The sequence below is a fragment of the Meleagris gallopavo genome, chromosome 4 (genome assembly GCF_905368555.1).
Source record: "Meleagris gallopavo chromosome 4, MGAL_WU_HG_1.1, whole genome shotgun sequence".
NCBI lineage: Eukaryota > Metazoa > Chordata > Aves > Galliformes > Phasianidae > Meleagris > Meleagris gallopavo.
The window spans coordinates 49005913-49026179 of NC_139407.1; the positions used below are offsets into that span (position 1 = coordinate 49005913).

The window sequence follows — 20267 nt, forward strand, 5'->3', positions numbered from 1 at the left end:
ATGTGCTCATTTGGGTTACAAATGTCAGAGTCTGCTACTGCAAGAAGCAAATCTAATTAATATGAATTACTGTTCTCTTTTCCTTACCATAACCCACTCTTTTCGATGGTCCTTAGAACAGGCATTTTTCACTTATCTCACAAGTGTTTCATATTCACCGTATATTTCTCCAGCCTTCCATTTTTGTGGTCATTTTTCTCTTCATTTTCTCTTGGTAAAATATAGTGAATAGAAAAAGGCTTTTTTATTTTTTTGGAGGCAGAAAGGAGTGGGGTCAATTTCTGCACACATTAAAATCCTGCATAACACTCCAGTACCTTATGCAGTCAGCATGCTAGCGTTATAGTATACCTCCAATACTGTAGTATTCTCTATTTTTACAGAAGATTCTACTGGCTTTTAGGCCATAACAGAAAATGCTTAGAAAAGCACAAAAACATAGCATCTTTACATTATCTCAGTGAATTCTATATCATATATATATTTCATAACATATTGATAATACAATTCTGTGTATATCCTCTGAATTAAATTCTCATTAGTCTTTCACCCTTAGAAAAATCCATACACAAAATACACAAAATATAAAACTGTAGTCCCTTGAACGTAGTCAGCTCACTGCTTGTATTACGGAAATTTGTTGCACATCTCATTTCAGAAGATTGCTCTTTCATTAATCCCTCATCATTTTAGCCTTAAGGCAAACAGTTCTTTCAATAACAGCTTTTGCAAACTAGCTGAAAATTATCTATTGGTCTTGATCAGAAGTAACAGACTGAGAGGTACATCTCTAAGTATCCATGCATTGAGTATGTTTGGCATAGTGCTTCAAAATACTTCTGGAAGTGGGAGCATGAGATATGGTGTATTAAATGAAGGTGTAGCTATGCAATATTATTGCAGAAGGAAAGTTTATAGGATCAGTGCTTATAAACCAAGGGCAGTGATTTAAGGCATCAGCCTAAGCTCTCATTAGGAAAGGGCTGCCAGCATACATTAGCTGATACAAGGATAGCCAAACATCCTAAACAATATATAATTTCACATGTAGTATGGGAAATACTATCTATCCTACAACCTTTATGTCAGAAATGTCCCTACATTTTCATGGAAAAGTTCATGCACAAATGATGTTGGACTTACTGCAGACATAGGGCAGTCATGGCATACACGGTTCATCTGTTTGAGACTGTGGATGCCCCTCAATCCAGTGTGGTGCCTGAGGACTCCAGGTTGCTTACAACAGCACTGTATGATTAAATTGCTGTCTTCGAGTTAAGATTATTGGCAATTTTTTTTCTATTTCAATATATTCTATATTTTATTTAGTTCATCACAGTAGGATATCTTTCCGTTAGAATTATCCAGGAGAATTTGGAATTTCTGAGGTTGTTCCCTGTGAAAACAGTGAAACAATTTCTGAAACGATAACTTTCCAGCATGCAACATTTTTTTCCTTCTTTTGCTCTGTTGTGTCTTGCATAACAAGGCTTCTCCCCACCCCACTGTGGCCTCTTTCCTTTAGAAAAATCAGAAATGTCAAGTTTGGTCTTCTCACATTGCTGCTGGGGGATTTCTTAAGGGAGGAGAGAGCTGTCTCAAGAGATCCGTAGTGCCATTTCATAGAATCATAGAATGGTCTGTGTTGAAAAGGACCACAATGACCATCTAGTTTCAACCTCCCCGCTACGTGCAGGGTCGCCAACCACCAGAGCAGGCTGCCCAGAGCCACATCCAGCCTGGCCTTGAATGCCTCCAGGGATGGGGCATCCACATTTAGACATTTTAGAAAGAGGGACTGAAACTCTAACGTATTTTGTACTCTTTATCTTCAAGAGGCATCCATCAAATGATTAACCTCAGAGGTCATGTTAGCATTACATGCAATTAATTTTGTATTTAAATGCTCAGATGCTCATTTATGTTACGCTTTATCAAAAAAAAGTCATCAGCAATGAATTGGAAGACTAAAATATTCATTTAAAAACGTCACTTTTAAATGCAACCCTTGTATTACACCAGAGGGACACCTACAGCTCTCTTTTTCCCATCTTGACTGTACAGAGAGATCTACACTCCAGGAGCTGCTTTATTTACCTGTGGATCACTTAGCACGTTTCAGACGTACAAAAATAAGCTTACCCTGCGTGTTTACAGACTGTCATATAGTGTTCCTGTTGTGGCAGCGTCCGGGTGACTCAACTCATTCCGAAGATTAGCGTTATCGTTAAAATAACTACCGGTCGTACAAGTCGGCCGAGTTCTCCGCTGCCGTCCCGACTTCCCCATTCCTGCCATCGGTGTCCGCGTGCGGTCCGTGGCCAGGTGGAACAGTGCCCTCTCCCGGGTGGAACAGCGCAGGTTTCCTCGCTCGTGCGAGACGCATCCCTCCGCTGGCGAGCAGTTCGCCACGCAGGGAGCTTGTGGCGCTGCTGCCGACTGCGGCGTTGCCTGCTCCTTCCTGTCAAGGTATTCAGGAACTACAGTCAGAAACGCTCAAAGCAGCAGAACGGAAATCGTTCAGCGTTCCCGGTGGAGAGGTGGGGAATTCGCTCACGATTCACCCACTTTACAAGTTGTGTTTTTCAGGTTAGCAGCCTCAGTATATACACTAAAAATACAGTACGTGTACTAATTAAACTTAGGATGTGTGTGCAGTCAGCCTGAAATTGTATGATGCAATTCACTTGACTTAGTGGAGTCAGATGAGAAATGAATTCAGCTGTTGATTTTACAACCTAGGACTTCAACAGCAAGACTTAGCAAAGTTTCCATTAAATAATGCCTGCGCTGAGATTCTGGGTAGTTTAGTAGTAATACTCCATTTTTCTTTGTTTGTTAGGGACTTTCATTAGAAACTGATGTTACGTCCTGGACCTTTCATTAATTTGGTGACCTGGCAATATCTTCCAAATCAATGTCATATCTGAACCTGATATCTTGGATAGGAAAACATGGAAATAAGCAGCCTCCTATTAAATCTGTCAGCACAATTATTATTATTATTATTTAATAATACTTCTTTGCGAAGGAGTGGTTTTCAAGTGATGGTATGTACACTGTGGGGCCCAGGGGCTGCTTCCTGTGGGTTTATGAAAGGCACAAAATATAAAGATAAATAAAAATAATGATAATAAGAAAGCAGATTGGGCTGTGAGAAGCTTGTCATAATTCTGCAGGAGGTCCCAGGTTTCTTAACATTCTCAGTGAGTGGGCATCTGCCTTGAAAAAAATTGGCCTCAGCAGATTGACAGATTGATCAGAGGGAAATAAAAGCACTTCTTATAAAGTTGTGAAGCTATACTCCTTTCTTCCTAGTACAGAAAGAAGACAGCCATCTTTTTGAGAGTCCTTTCAAAATGGAAGCAAACGGGGAATACAAAATTAGATTTCACAATGTATTATTATTAGTCTCATGAGTATTAGAGTTATAGGGGAAGAGAGGATTTGGTAGATAATGAAAAAGATATAGTTACCATGCTCCTTTGCCAGTATATTGATTTCCACTTACAAACATGTTCTACTCAGACTGAGCTGTTTACACTATTTTAAGCATTTTGCATTACTGTCTAATAATGTAATAATTTATAGTGAATTATCAAATCTATGTAACTTTAATAGAAATTCAGTTTTCCTCCTTTCATAGGTACAAAGGGGGCTTAGAACTGCCTTGAAAAGGTAACTGGACAGCTTTTCACGGATAATGGGACATCATCTTCCCTGTCCTTAGGATTTGTGAGTGGATAACAATCCCTGCTATTATAATGACTACAGAGACCAAAGTCAGATTCAGACTGACGCATAGAAAATTTCCATTTCCTAAATGTCATCAGGGCTGAAGCATATAGGACCATGAAGATAGAAGATTAGATTTCTTGTTCAGTGCAGTAGTAGACAAAGAAGTAGCTAAATGCTGTGAGAAAGTGAAAAGAAGATTAAAATGGTGCTAGTATTTTGGAATGACTGCTTAGGAGTGGAGTTAGGGTCTCATTAGAAGAAATTAGTTTAAGATTAGAACTGGAGCAGCATTCATTGTGAAGCATAAATTGAATGAGAATGAGAATCCGGAATAAAAAAATAAAAGCACTGCATAATATATGCATCAAATAACTGCAGCCACAGCTTAATCACACAACAGTAGTCGCTACATGACTTCTGAAAGTGTAGCTGAGCTAGCTGCTGGAGAGCACATTGCACACAAAGTGGTCCAGCTGACTGTGTGTAGACCAGATTTGGGTCTGCAGGATACTTCTGTCTGGCTTTTCCTTTGAGGAGACAGAAAATACTTACTCAGGGACTGTATGTTACACGCTGTCCTCTTGCATCACCACTGTGTCTGCCTGGGAGGAAGGGATATGACTGGACACCTTGCTCTTCATGTCTGTGACCTGAGACAGCCATCAATGCAGGCTGCGATGAGGGATGTGCAAAATGGGGATCAGGCTCCTACAGGCAGTAGTTATGCCTTGCATGTGGCCCCAACTCAAAAAAAGCTTTCCAGTTATAAGAGACTGTGGCGTATGAACAATCACAGTATAAGAACATATACACTGAAATAAGAAATCTACAGAGGAAATAAAACCAGAGAGAGAAAAATTTTCAATGTATTTTACATTGTCAGTTGTTATGAATCCTTTCAATGGTCTATCTGTTTTCTAAAGGGATCCCAAAAAGTAGGAAAATATTTCTCCTTTTAATAATAGAAAAAAGGAAAGCTAGAGTTCCTGAATTCAGCTAGTATTGCTTGATCTAGCAATTTTGGGATGCTGAGGCTTTTTGAAGATTCTAACTAGAATTTGAAGATCTGATAGCCATCTTGCTAAACTACAGTATAATCTGTCATGATGGGCATCAGATCCACAACTGATACAAATCTTTTGGAACTGTCTAGAACAGAAATTTACAAATTAGTGAAGTTTGTCAGAAGTCTTCCCAATAGAGCTCATCCATGACAGATGGGTAATTTATCAAGTTGTATTGCTGTTGATACCATCCTAAAATATCTGCAGTCTGGAGGCTAGAACATGTTTGTAATAGGAAAAGAAACTTTTCTATTGGTCTTACTATGGTTGAATACTAATTTAACTAAATCATCAAGTCTAAATCATTACTCACTGTTTAGACCACAGTCATGTAAAATCTTAATTGTGCTGCATTTGAAGTCATATAAACCGGTAGCTACCAATTGAAGAAGATAACAAAGATAAACTGATGTTGTTGTTTTCCTAATTTAATTGTCTCCAGTCTGGCCGTGTGGATAGCAAGCACAGAGGATGTGATGAGTTATTAAAGGAAGAAACTGAGGATAAATTCAAGTTAAACAATCAAGGCACAAATAGTGTACACTTTATGTATCAAGTAAGGTACAGTTTCTCTGAATGCAGCAGAAGTTGGCAATTTCTCATCTTTGCGCGTCTGTCGAGCACGTAATATTTCATGGAACAGTATCTAGAAGATCCCTACTGCTCTATGTGCTTGTGTTTTCAGTAGTAGCACTTTCCTTTGCTTTGGCAGAAGATTCATTTTGGGTATAAGGAGCTTGTCTTGAACATTTTTCTCAAATGAGAGGTAGCAATTATAGCAGTTTTTGTGAGGTATAACCCATCTCATAAAATTTCCTGTTACAGCTTTCCCATCTGCCTGACAGAGTGCGAAAAGATCACATGGTAAATTGGAAATTGGCACCTTTTAAAAGGCAGTACTCTAGACTGTATTTTTCTTTCCCCAATTAGAGGTTAGTCATGCTGGGAGAAATTCAGTCATGCTGTATGATTGTCTTTTAGGATTTTGCAGCTTCTAAATCCTAGTCCTAGGAATGCAGTGCTGTTATGCTGTTAGTTCCTTCCCTACCGTACACCAGACATAAAACCTATAACACCAAATAGTGTAGATATATAGCATCTCCCTGCATATACATTTCTGGGTGTCTTGAAGGATGTCCCTTATTTTCATTTCACTCAATTTCCTCCGATTGAAATTGTAGTGAAAGTGCTCTCACAGAGTTCAATCCAAGAGAAGTGTTCAAAACAATCAGCTGACGCACTGACCAGGACCACGCCTGGTTGAGTTTCTAATTATCTCTAAGGACAGAGATGCCGCAACTTTTCTGGGGAACCAGTTTCAGCATTCAACCCAACGAAGCAAAGCAGTGTTTTCTTATGTTCAGCTGGAATTTCATGCACTTCAGTTTGTGCCCATTTCTCTTGCCCTGACACTGGGTGCCACTAAGAGTCTAGTTCCCTCAGTTGTCTCTGGCACCAACTTCAAATTCTTTTCACCCTTTTTCAATAAATGCCTCCATTTTTAGAGGCAACATCTGTTTCCAATTTAAACCTCAGTTGCTTAACACAAAGGTAACCACAAAAACCCACTTTAGCACTGGAAATGTAAATTCATACTCTGAACATAGAAACATTAATTTCTTACAGCATTTTTGCATGATTTGCAGTGTGAGGCATGAGCTGGATACTACAGAATTCCTTTTTTTTTTCTTTTTTTTTTTTTTCCCCAACTGGTACTCTTATCAGCTCTATATAAATCCTAATTTTCTTCCTTAAACCTAGGGTTTACAGCTGCTCTTCAACAGGTTTGGCATATCTTACTGCAGCAAGAATCCAGCTGTGCCATACCACATCCTCAAACAGCAAATGTGCACAAGCTGAAACCATCTCATTAAGTTCACATGGTACACATGCAAGCTGAGACAAGAGTTATTCCTAAATTTTTTTTTTCCAATTCTCATCTTCTAAAATTCAAGATGAAAACCATGGTTGAAAGCACTACAGAAACCAGAGTATCACTTACCATGATAATAGATCAGATTCTCTTCCAAAAATTTGATTTAGGTCTCTGTAGTCTATACACAGATGCTGCCATCTTTTTAATGACTGGCATGAGTTATGCCTTTTGACACACCTTCTCAGTCATATGTGAAGTGTCTTCCCTTTTTTTATCTCTCTTTGTTCTTAGTAAGTAATGCCTTTTTTTTTTAATGAGCAGTTACTCTTAAATTTCAACTGTATACTGAGTAATCAATAATATTTTAATTAGCAATTACAAAAGTACTTATATTCCTGTCAGATAAGAATAATGCCCAAATCCTGACCAGAAAAGTTTGATTCCGTGATGCATATTAGATAAAGTGTTCAGAACATCCTTTGGGGTCCTATTTTCATTTCCTTCTCTAAAACATTCTTCTACACATACATTCATTATACCAACGGGCTTGAACTTTGTGCCCATGGCTTGTGTATTAGATATGTCTTCTGTGAGATGTTCACTTGGAAAATGAACAGGAATTCATTTTTATTTCAAATCCATAAGTACTGTAACAGTTGAGGGCTCTGACTCAAATTCAGAGGCAGATTCAGACAGAATGGTGAAATGGCTCTGAACACAGAGTGTGACACTTTTCAGACGAATGTAGCAGTGATAGCTGCTGATGGCTGCAGATAGTTTATGGCTGTGAACTACAGTGACTCAAGAAGCAGTTCGTACTGCTTTTTGTGTTTTCTTTGCAAGAAAGCCACCACAATTGTGCAGCTGCTATTATGGTTTCTGCTCCAGAGGAAAAACAATTTGTTAAGCTTTTACAAGTGTTGGTCCAGTTAGACTGCATTTTTAGAGGGGATTTCCCAAAGTATTTGCAAATTATGTTGCTACCAGAGATTGCATAAGTCAAACAGAAAGAAATTCAGCAGACCTTTGTCTTACTAATTTGTGTGGCTACTTAGGATGTACTGGTTTTATTCCACAGATCCAATTTTTGGCCTAATTCAAATGACTTTACCAGTCAGTGTTGTCATTAACAATTCAGTGGTTCAGACATTAATCTTCTATTCTTAGATATTTTCTTTCAGCCTGTTAACATTCCAATTGATCTCCTTTCATTTTATAGTTACTCTAAGCTACTAGTCAATATTCTAAACGTAAAATAATCCTCATCCTCTCCATTTCAGAGTTCATTCCTCCACTTCCTGGTTTGGAAAACATCACTGGCCAGCTACGATCTGGCAGCGTTATAGCAATCCTTTGTGATCATTTCCCCTGACTGATGGCTGGTATCTAAAAGTCTGTGTTGGTGAGTTGATGCTTCTAGAGCACAAAAGCCCTCCTCTGGCAGCTTCAGTAGAATTCCTATTTTTGACCAAGCCATATTTTTTTTGTGAGCCTTGACAGGTTAGGTTATGGTCAGATGTTCATTAAGCTTGTATCTGCACATTAAGAAAATCTAGCAGCATAAATTTGGCTCGCTTGTGATCAAATGACTACATGTCTTTTACATTAACCTGAACACACAATACAAGCTTTGTACCAGCTAATTTGCAGGCTTGCTGCCTAATATCCCAGAGTACTTTGCAATTCTCCAGTGTGCTGTGAGATGCCATCCCAGCTAGGAATGTCTGTGAGTAACCTTTCTGAGGATTTGTCTTCTTTTTCCAAAATTAGATGCCTCTTTCTAATTTAAAGTATTGCTGAAAAGAGACGTTGCTGCCAAAAGGCAACTCATACCGTGATACTACCACAAGGGTATTTACTTTTTCTTCAGTCTTTTTCTTTCCACTTATTGGATGCCATTTTCAGGCCATGATACAGATGACTTCCAAGTAGCTCTTCAGCATCAAAATTTGCAGTTGAATTTCTTGCAGATTCCTTCTGGGAACAGCATTATGTGGACTGCTTAAAGAAAAAGAGAGAGCAGACAGAAAAGTTAAGAGGACTTGCCCAATTTTCAGATTTTTCAGATCCTGTATGCATTGCAGCTGAAGAATTTCCATTCCACAGGGTATCTGGGTGGGAGTGATACAATGCCTAGCAGCATAAGTCAGGCAGCAAAGATGAGAAGAACATCAGCAGGAGTGCTTCACAATGGGAAAGGTAATGCTTTGGATATCTGTAACAAATTCATTCACTATTTGTCAGGTTAGCTCACCAGCACGAATCCTGCTTTTCCACTGCCTGTTAGGGTTAAGCAGTAGAAAGCTAGCACCGTGATTTGGAATGTGGCATCTGCCTGAGGCTTTACAGAGTGCCCAATCCCATTCTACCTTCAGTTGACAGATCTAGAGAATGACATACTGAGTTTTACTCAACTCCTACCCTCCTCTATTGTACAGGGTTATTGGTGGAAAGAACATTACCATCTTCTGCCCTTCAATCAGAGTTGTCTTTGTATTCTTGCTTGGCAGTGGGCAGTGCAATTATTTCTACTGTGCCAAAATCAATGGATTTACAATTTTGTTGTTGTTACTAGCTGATCTTGAATGCACCTCATGCCTTTTTTCATAAAGTCATTACTGGTAGCCTAAATCATCACTGTTTTCATTGTAGTTTTCCTGCCAGGAGGGACACTTCACAGAGTGAGTCTGAACACAGCCTCCATATCAGAATCTCATTTTATTGCTGAGTCGTGCACTAAATTTCTGAGTGTGAGGGGGAGCAGATGGCTGAAACCTGGGAGTGGGAAGCTGAGATAGAATCATTGCCTGCTATGGCTTGTTCATTTGCCCGTGGGAACCAGGAGGGCCAAATTCAGAGGGATGCACTGAGGGATGCTGACAGAATGTTTTATGTAAAATACTTAGCTGCTTTCTGCCTACATATAGTATACATGTACTTGTTGATTTGAAAGCAATAACCTTATGCATTGTTTCTCTTGCTCCTGGTCTGTACTTTACATAGCTCCTATTGCCTGCTCCTCTTCCTTGACAGTTCATACTCCGATGTTTCATTACCTGAAAATCACTCTCCAACAATCCATCCTTCATTAGGCTCACTAGCTTCCCATCTTTTCAAGAAAGCCAATGGAAACATATATGTTAAACAAAGAAAAATAATCAGATTTTGTTGTCAGAAAGACAGTGCAAATAGTACAGAATGCAATACTGAAAAAGGCTTTTTACTGGGACCAGTTATGTAAAACTACTTACAGATATGTAGAGCTTTGCAGTAGTAATGTGAGGGGAGAAAAATGGGGTAGGGAGGGGTGTGAGATTTGCATCCCACCTAGAATGCTGCCTGGCTGGAATGCTGCATGCATGCCTAATCAAGAGACGTTTCCAAGAAATTACAATGTGATACGTGTTCCTGGATGGGATGGTGTGAGAAATGAGCCAGAAAGATGCAAAGCACAGAGTTTGAAGAAAGCTGCATTTGGTTCAAAGCAGTAGAGGAAGTCATCTCTCGTGTAGCTCTAAAAGCCATCATCCCACTGCTTTCTTGCAGTTTGCTCGGTCTTCATCTCCATCAGCTCCTGCCTCTCCTTTGCAGCACCTTTGCAAGTTCATGCTATTACAGACAAGGCATCTGAGCCTGTCTAGCTCATCTAATTTATCCCTTCCAATTTTACGACTGTACAAGTTTGCCATGGATCAGTCACTACGAGACTCTCTTCCCAATCTCCAAGTTCCCCTAAGTGTGCTTTCCATCCGTTTAGCAACAACAGACAGTTTAGCTTTACCCACAGGCAAGAAAATAGAAGTACTTTATTTATTATTATTTAGTATTAAGCATTTCTGCTTCAGCTTGACAATAGGAACCTTTCTCTCCACTACTTACGATTTGCCATTGCTCTCTTGTTTGAGCCAGGACTAATATGCTGTGTCTGGTTTGGGGATTTCAGATCTCAGCTCCATTTTCTAGAGCAATGACTGGCCCTAAGTGTTAGGTATGGAGGGGCATACAGGTACGCAGAGCTCTTAATGGTGTTGGGAAATTGTCTCTGCTTGCTTCTGGGATGGATCATTCCTGAGATTTTTTTCTGTGGTGGCCTGGCTTTGTGTCTGTGCCCCTGTTCACTTGCAGTATTGCAAGGTCTGTCAGGGCCAGACCTGCAATGGGCATGGGCACTGGGGCTGCATGTTAGTGATGTGGCTTTGCACACCAAGGATTGCTGGTAGTGCAAAACTGCCAGCAGGTCCTGTGCCTGATGCTGGAAAGAGTGACGTGGGCTTGGCACACAGTGCTACAAAAAAGTGCTCAGAAGAAAATAAACGGCATCCCCATAGCAGTGAAAGAAGGCTTGAGCTCCTCGTGAGAGCAGAGAACCGTGATGAGCAGAGCCAAGGCTGTCCTCCCATGTGAGCCCTGTCAGATCGCAGGAGGTTTTTGTGCTATGGGGAGCTACGGAGCTGGGAGAAATTGCAGCATCTATCCAGCCCTCCTTTCTCATTGCAATTTCAACTTGATCCATGTTGGCCCGAGGCAAGTAATCTGCCCTGCATTATTTCCTTCCCTATGAGATCCCCGTTGCGTTATGGAATGGTATCGCTGTCCCCAGGGCAAGACTTGCTCCAGACCCTCGCATGGCGGCACGGCATTGGCGCTCTACGGCTGCATGACGGTGCCCAACTGGGTGACGTTGGAAACCGCCGTCTCAAGTTTTCCTTTCTGCGTACCACAGCTTCTAGGGACGTTATTTCAAGGGAATGGCTGCAGAGAAGCCTTCTGAATCACGAGCATCCAAATAAGCTTTGAGCGACGAACTGCACCACAAATTCCCTCATTCTTCAGGGAAGTGAAAAGCACACCAGAAGCGGCACTGCTTCCCACCACGCGAGCAGCCGGGGGAGCGGAGGGGCCGGGCGGCGCCGTGAGGGGCGGTGCGGGGGGCGGGAGCCGGGAGCCGTTCGGCACCGCCCCGGCCCTCCGCCGCCGCCGGGTGCCGGCAGATCCGGGTCTCGTGGCGGCTGACGTGTGAGCCGGCCCCAAGCAGCGGGGCCGAGCCGCGGGGCCGCCTCAGCGAGTCCGCCCGCCCCGTCCGCGCAGCGTCCCGCGGCCCTCTCTCCCTCCGCAATCCCGCGACGGCGGCCGGAGCACGGTGAGCGGGGGGGGGAGCGCCGCGGCAGCGAGGGGAGAGGGAGGCCGGCTGCCGGTCACGGCCGGGCGGGTCTCCGCGGACAACCCGCTTCCCGGCCGTCCCTCCGTCCTGCGGGCGCGGAGCGGCCTGAGCCGCGGCCCGGGCGGCCCCAGTTACCCCGAGGCCGGTGGAGTCCGGGACCGTCTCCGCTGCCGGGCGCCTCGCCGGGTGCCGGCCCGCCGAACGGCCGGCGCTCGTCCTTCGCGGGCGTTCGGCTGCGTGGCTGGTGGGGTTCCCTCGTTTGTTTTCGGTTCCTGGGGTTGTCAGCGCGAAGTCGCACGCTTGTGGCTTTTTAGAGGATCTCGGAGTCAGCCAGAGGTTCTGTTTTTCTGTCTGTAAAGGAGCTGGGAGTGACACGCTGACGGGGTATGCGCTTCCCTTGCCGAAAAGCAGGCTGAGGGGAGAAAGCGGACGGCATCCTGTAAAACAGAGCCTCCAAATGACAGCGTCACGCTGCCATTAACTTCCTACGGGCAGGGTTCCGGGCGGGAGCCCTCGTCCGTGTGCCCCCGGGGCCGGTTGGTAGCGCGTTGCGGCGGGGCAGAGCGTTGCTGGCCTTGGCGCCCCGGGGAGCGCCGCGGCAGTTTCTCCCTGGCTGTCCCAGCGCCGCTGCCGGCTGTCCTGCCCAGGCTCAGCCTCTGCCCTCCCCGAGAGCTCGGGCCTCGGCGTGTGACCTGCCCCGGGATCGGCAAACACCTGTTCTCCTGGCCCGCAGTCAGGGCTGCCTTTAGACTGTATGCTTAGTGGCGTAGGGAGTGTTTGCGTTATGCACTGGTAAACATCCTTGTCTTGAGAAGTCATGAAAACTCATTATGGTTTTTAAGCATAAGGACATCCAACTTTTAAAATAACGTATTATGTTAATGTTAATGTGCCCACTGGGCAGGTTGCCTATCTGCAATGAGCCTCACTGGGTCACTTGTAAGAAGTCTTTCATGCTCAGCTCTTACAGTGCTGTTGACCTTTACTTACTTCTGTTACTTTCAAAAACAGACGTCAGAAAGAAAATCCTTAGTCTCATTTTGATTTTTTTTTTTTTAGCTGATTTCTTCCTGTCTGTAGCATCAGAGAATAACCTCCCTGATAGTTCTGTCTCATTCTTCACATCCTTATGACCTGTCCAGATGAAAAAAGTCAAACTATTGTTGTTACTGATTTTTTTATTTTTTATTTTTTTTAAGAAGTAACCCTGTCATTGGCAGGGTAGCTCAAAACAATAGGAGCAGCTGGCAAAAAATAGTGACTGTAACGGTTGGCAGCACAGGAGTCACTTCAGTCCTGAGCACAATTCCTTCTCATGTCACTGGGGTAGGCAAATCTGAGCTCTGTTTGGCTCCGTTGCCCCTTTCTTTAAAATGCAAGATTTGCTTTTCTTGCCTAACCCCAGCATAGCACAGAGTTCTGTATTTTAATTGGTTTAAGATCATTTTGCATAAGGCACAATACTAGTGTGAGGGCTTGGTGAATGTGCTGTTGGCCCTCTCGCAGAGTACTCAGCCACGTGCATCTCTGACAAGCAGGAAAGACCCTGATCCACTCAGGGCCATAAGCAAAAAGAGTCTGTTTCCAAACTGAGATTGTAGCAGGAGCCTTTCTGTTGTCCTGGTTGAATCATTTTCTAGCCTGCTGGCTACAAAAATAAATATTATGTATATGGTTCTAGGGATTTTGTATGTTGTTATTGTTGTGGCACTTTCGCAGCACGTTACTGAAGTCACGCATTTAGTCTGTTAAATCCCGAGTGCGTGATGCAGTTATTTGTGCTGCATTCTGCAGTCCACGTTCTTCCTTCTTTCTAAAAGAAGTTAAGAAAAATATACTTGTCATTGGAGAAGTCATCTACAGAAAACAACTTAAAAGTACATGATAGTTTTAATTCCTCTGTAACTATCCAATCTGCTTTCAAAAGTTTAGTATTTGGATTTAGAGAAAGTTGGTTTCAGACTGACTTCTTGTTTTGTTATTACCTCTCATTTTCTGCTTTCATATATTTAGACTTTAGAATTAGTGATGTGTGAATGTTATTTGCATAACAGATGTGTAATAAAACAAAGTTTGTTTTATGTTTCAGAATTTTCCCTCCTAGATATTTTAGGTATTTGACATACACTCTTAAAGGCCAAATTTTGTTTCAGCTGACTTCCTCATAGTAGAGTCTTTGCAGAAATTCAGGCCAGTGCAGTGGAAGTAACAAAATCTTTCTGTTCTTCATAAGTGTGTATGAATGGAGGTGTCTGGTGCTCTGATAACACCAGGGATGAGATCCTTACGCTGTATGTTTTGAACATTTACCAGGTTTCTTTTCACAACAGATGTAGAAATATTTTGGCAGATGCACTTATGCATAGACAAATTGATGTCATCTGCCCATATTCTGCTTGGGAAGCAAATTAGAGAGCCTGCTTTGCATACTCTTCTACACTGTCACGCTTGATGTTAAGCATTCTTTCTGTTCTTACTTCCTTCCTTGATTTATTAATACATGAAGACCCTATCTGGTCATTAATGAAGCATCTGCAAGATGCTGAGGAGTGCTTCTTGGAAGATCCAAGTGCTTCCAAATCCCCTCTGAATGCAGTGCAAGTTGAGAAAACTTTCTAAGGTTGTATACTGTGCAGCCAAATCTTGCAGTGCTTGTTCAGGTTAAAAACAAACCACAAAACAGAAAAAAGAACGATTTTCCCAGAACAGCTCCTTCAGCTTTGCAGGCTTTGACTCACCGACAGCAAGCTTCCCAATTCCCAAGGAACCTTAATTGAAGAAAGGCTCCACTGCTCATTATGTAGGAATATAGTCATGTATAAGAGGAGGATCAGGCTGTGTTAGTCTTCTTTCTGACAGACCTTGACAGTGGTACAGTGGATGTTCATGGCCCTCTTTGCATCCTGGCACCTATCTCATGGTATTGGCATGGGCAAGAAGAAGCTCCCTAGCAGTGATTCATTCAGCTTTTTATGAGAGATCTGAAGATGCTCAGGAAGCAGCCCCTGGCATGATTGAGTGGTTGTACATTTGCATGGTTGTTAATTGAACAAACACGCTTTGGAGGCTTTAGTTAAAGTGTCTAGCTGGTATTTTTAGAGATAATGGAACAAATTAGTCCAATTTGGGTAGGAAAAGATAGAGTTACACTTGATAAAAGTTTTTCTCATTAAGATTAATTCTGATTCTTCAGCAGCTCTGCATGCATTAAAACCCATGGCTTTCTAGAGTTAAATATAGTTTAATTCTTACTTTACAAAGCTGATAGACAAATGTCACATCCAAAGCACTAAGCTCTCCTAGGAAAGAAATGATTTTATCAAAAGAAACAGAAGAGCCATACAAAAATGTAGTCCCAGCTATTAGTATGAGAGAAGCAGTTGGAATGTTTGATTTGTCAAATTGTCATCACTACAGTAACAGACTTCTGGTCTTCTTTTGTTCGTTGGTATATCTTCGTGTATGTCTTGCTGTTTAATCATATTTTTAGTAAGGCAGTATTTTTAGAGAACTTGATAAAGTACTCAGTCAGTTTTCATATGGAGAAAGTTGGTAAAAGTGGGGAAAAAAAAAAAAACAACTTTGAATAAAATTACATGAGAATGTGAAGAAAAGTTTGGTGTCAGCTCTTGTGAAACAAAGCTTCCCACTGTGACCTGCATGGCTTCAATGAGAACACTTCTGCCAGTGGTTGCAGCATGGCTAGGGACTCACCACCTTCATATTGCTTTACGTAGACTTCTTTTTGGACACAGGAGTCACTGGATGCTTCACTTTCAAGTTTGTATGTAGGTTGTGTCCAAAGATTGAAAAATACCTTCTTTCTTGGAGGAAAGCGTTGGAGACGAAGATTCTGTGATTTTATGAATGTGATACGTTTTTCAAAGCAACTAATTGCAATCTTGTCAGTAGTGCCATGAATTTTTCCTTATGCTAATTAACAGATTTTAAAATCTGTTCCTTGTAGGTGCTGGGTAGACATGTATCATTTGCATAGCACTTTCCTTTTGATGATGTAGATGGGGCAGCGAGTCTGCTGAATGGGTATTAAGTCGGCTTGGGATTAAAAATTGGGTCTTCTGTTAGCTAAAAATAAATAAATAACAAAGCCCAGAAATCCTGTTAATTGTTACAGCTTCCCTCTGGTATAAGTGCTCGTTAAAAGGCTCTATTTTATGAGCTCAAACTGTTTGCTTCAGGTATGTAGAAAACCTGATTCAACTTCTGTGTAAGGCAAAGACAGGCATCCACTAGCTTCAGATAAAATTTGATCTGGCCTAGAGGGGTTGGGAGCAGGGCTGCCAGGGAATAGAGCTGCTTTCATCTGAAAATTGAAAATCCTGCTATCTTTCTCAGCATGCTGCTACCCTGCTAAATCTGTTTTCTCAGTGGCAAGTTATTAGAAACATATGTCATCTCTGGAGAAAAAACATAATGAAAATATTCCAGAGAATTTCAGTATAATTTTTGTGTTTGTGTGGGATAGGAGTAATTTTAAGGTACAGTGCATTTCTACAGTTCTAAGGAATTAGTAAGGTATTTTATAATCTAAGTAATTATGCTCTTAAGAAGCAAGTCTCAAAAAACTTAATCACTTATGCTTTAGGGCTGCACTTTCTGCCTCAGCACAGAGGAAATACTGTCACTTTTATTTGTTTTTATTACCTTTTTGTAAAGGAGTGGATAAGAGAATTTTTTAATCTTTATTTTTCCAGAGAGATGACATGTCTAAAAAATTCTCTATTGTTGAGCCTCCAAAAAGAGCTATGTCAGACAAATGAGTTATCTCAGGCCATCCGAGCTGCAGTGGCTGTCTGGGTGCCCGTGGCACTTCTGAATGAAGTCTCAGCTCAACTTTTCTCTTTGACAGACTCAGCAAAGTCCCGTTGGCTTACAGGTCCCACGGGCTCAGAGCCTGTGTGGGAGCAGCTGCCACAGCTCAGCTGCTGCGTGGTGGCTTTGTTACTCCGCAGTGATTTGCTCAGGAACTGGCGCCTTGAGCCTCGCTGAAGGAGTTCTGCATTTGCATCCATGTTGTGCTCCTAAATTGCTCGGGAACATTTGAATGTATTAATCAGAATCTTGATTCATAAACACTGGAACGAGAGCAAGGATGTTTTATGAATAGGTTACATAGTTTGGTAGAGGAACATGTTCCATACACCCATTCTTGCCTCCCTGCAGAAGTCTGCTCCCTGGAATGCCAGCGTCCATCCGTATGTGGCCGTGTGTTTAGATGGAGCCTCCCTGTGTGCAGCAGTGCCAGCTGCCAGCCCGCCTCACATGGCACAGGGCAGCAGTGCTCTCCGTGGGGCTGCGGGTTTGGTGCTCGTGTAGCCCCAGTGCTGAATTTAGGAGACTGAGGAATGTGAGGAGGAATGTCGGCAGAAGCTGCAGATAGTCTGCAGTGTTGGAGAAATGAACCAGGAGCAGGACAGTAAGCACATTTGCCTTGGAGCTGGATCTTACAGTTACCACTTGAGTGAAAAATCCCATTAAAGTCAATAGGAGTTCTTACAGAGGGCTGCAGGAGAGGACTCCTGATTTGCTCTGTGAACTGGTTAAATGTAATAGCTTAGTAATTTTAGAGGATTGCTCACCCTTCTGCATTAGCAGTGATTAAATTTCCTTTAGTCATTTGGTGTAATATAAATAATTTCTTTGTCCTAGACCACTGTCAGAGTTTCTGCTTTAGAAATAAATGCTGAAGTAAAGCTGAGGCATTTGCTTAGCAGAAACAGTGTTATTCTTGGACAATGTTCTGTGCCACTGACATTGTCTCTTAATTAGCTTTCATGTTGCAAAAAACTTCTTTCAGAAAAATGTCATCCTTTTGTTAAAAGGATGACCGAATACTGACAGCTGGAGTTAGGCAATAACGTTCTGCATCAAATATTAGTAAATGAATTCTAAAATAGCTGGTCTGCTTTTTCAGTCCATGACTGGATGTGCATAATTAGCTCCTTTTCAAGTGCTTTAACCAGAAGAAATGTGAGGCCACCTGCACAGGAATAAGTAAATAGCTTTTTAAATCTTGATGTGTCTTGTTTAGGAAGCTTGGAGGGAGTTGGTTTTGGTCACTGACCGCAACCTGATGGCCCTGAAGTCTAAAATCTCCCTTCTTCCAGGTAATGGGGACAGGCCGTGAAAAGAACAGCAGGGACCAGTGCTGCAGTGGTGGTTTGAACGTGTGAATTCTTTGTCTCTGAGCCTTGTGCTTGACACTGAATAGCTTTAATTAAACCAAATGCAGCATCTGTGCCATCTTCTGCAGCTCCCTAGTGTACTGTTCTGCATTGAGCTGAGGCTCTCGGGCACACTCAGCCTTGGTCAGCCTTGTGTCATGGCCACAAGCAGGAAGCTTGCTGCCAGCTTTGTGTGAGGTGCTGCCATCCTCAAAGCAGCGCAATCTTTGCACGTACGTCAGTGAGAAAAGAACTGTGATGTTTGCCTGTGAGAGGGCTTTGTCCATATTGTAAGCATCTAAGTTCTTGTGTTCTTACTTTGCTATTCTTTGTGCCAGTGTTGCTGACTGTCGCCTGAACAATCCTTTTCCTGATCTACTCAGAGCAAGTCCCAATGAACACATCACAGGTGGCCTAACAGTGCTCCCTATGTGATTGTCGCACAATGGTGGACCCATGGGGATGAGGGATGCACCAGTGCTGCAGCAGTCCTGTGAGGCCATTGGGAAACCATTATAGAATCATAGAATATCTCAAGTTGAAAGGGACCCGTAAGCAGTGCAACTCCTGTTTCCACACAAAATTCAACCCCTATATTTAGAAGTGTTGTCTAAGTGCTTCTTGAGGTCCAGCAGTTTGCAGCCATGACCACTGCCCTGGGGAGCCTGTTCCACGCCCAGCCACCCTCTGGTGAAGAACCTTTTCCTGATATCCAGCCTGAACCTCCCCATCAGTGGGATGCTTAGCATTTGCTCCTCAGTTCTGAGTCTGTCTCTGCTCAGAGGCCCTTTCTCTGATTTATGCTCATCACTGTAGCATCCTTCAGTAGCTGGGTTGGCATTTCTTAGTTTCTTTGGGTTTGCTTCTACTTTAAACAAGTTGTTTTATAGTAAATTAGCATTTGTAAGAAGCGCCAGATGGATGGCACTGGAAAATTACTTTCTAATTTACTTAAATGCCAAATCATTTGTGAGACAGTAGGAAAGTTACCCACTGGTATGCCTGGAGGAGGATGTGTTTGAGTGAGCGGTTCTTTTGTGGGGCTCCTGCTGGCCTTGATGTCTCTGTTGGAACCAACCAGACTAACACCAGCTGTGTGCACGGTTCTTTTCCATGAGGAGAGGAACTGGCTTGGCTGCGTTGAAAAGTTCATCTTGGATCTCGTTAATTATCCTGAGAAAATTTGCAGCACAAAAATATATTTGCCAACTCATTAGGCTACAGCTGGAAGTCCGGGGAGGCATGCTGTTGCTTTCAAGTACAGAATCAGCTTCATTCCCCCTACCCCCTGGAATTGAAAGGAAAGAGACTGAAGAGAATTGCTTCTGAAGAGTGTTGCTGTGTCTAGGAACTCTCTCTGGGTATTGTATTGGCTGAGAGTCATTGCAGCTCCTTTCAATGGAGGAGCTAAATGGATGATCTGTTCTGGCACAGTTAGTTGGAGAAAGCTGTAATTGAAGCCACACGTCACAGTGGCAGCCCCCACACTGACATCCAGCTGTTCTGCTGCTGTGCCCATGCAGCCAGCTGGTTCTCTTTTGTCCTGAAAATTCAGTTTAATGCCCAGGAATAGACCTGGTAGAAAAAGATCATCAGTAGCTCTTTAGGGATCCATCACCTTCAAGCGCCACTAGATCCTGGTCCACTGAAGGCAGTGGGAGTGCCAGCATTTGCATCAATAGAAGTGGGGTGTAGCTGTGAGCGTTGAAGAGATGATGGTAGAGAGTTTTCCTTGTACTGTTAATGAAATGTTAATAGCCTGAAGCCATCCCACCCTCGTAATGCCCAATCTTGGAAGGTAAGCAGGGTCAGGCCTGGTTAATACTTGGATGAAGACCTCCTGGGAATACTCGGTGCAGTAGGCTTACAGACTGAAAGGAGCAGACCTTGAGAGTAGCCCTGCAGAGAAGGACCTGGGGGTCCTGTTGGATGAAAAACTTAATGTGAGCCAGCAGTGTGCTCTCACAGTTCAAAAAGCAAATGGTATCCTGGGCTCCATCAGAAGAGGGGTGGTCAACAGGGACAGGGAGGTGATTGTCCCTCTGCTCTTGTGATTGCTCTGCTCTTGTGAGGCCCCATCTGAAGTACTGTGTCGAGGTCTGGAGCTCCAGTACAGGAAAGACAGAGCTGTTGGAGAGAGTCCAGAGGAGAGCCACAAAGATGATCAGGGGACTGGAGCACCTCCCCTATGAAGACAGGCTCAGGAAGTGCGGGGTGACCTCATTGCAGCCTTTCAATACCTA

The 20267-nt window shown here is 42.8% G+C and overlaps 1 protein-coding gene across 1 annotated transcript in view; it reads left to right on the plus strand.

The window, feature by feature from the left end:
- The first annotated feature begins 11682 nt into the window (after positions 1–11682).
- The window catches only part of SMIM14 (small integral membrane protein 14), a 40850-nt gene continuing 32265 nt past the window's right edge, over positions 11683–20267 (plus strand). Inside the window, exon 1 of the mRNA XM_085223293.1 lies at positions 11683–11818. The gene's annotated coding sequence lies outside the window, so the exon portion shown is untranslated. The remainder of the gene's footprint in view (positions 11819–20267) is intronic.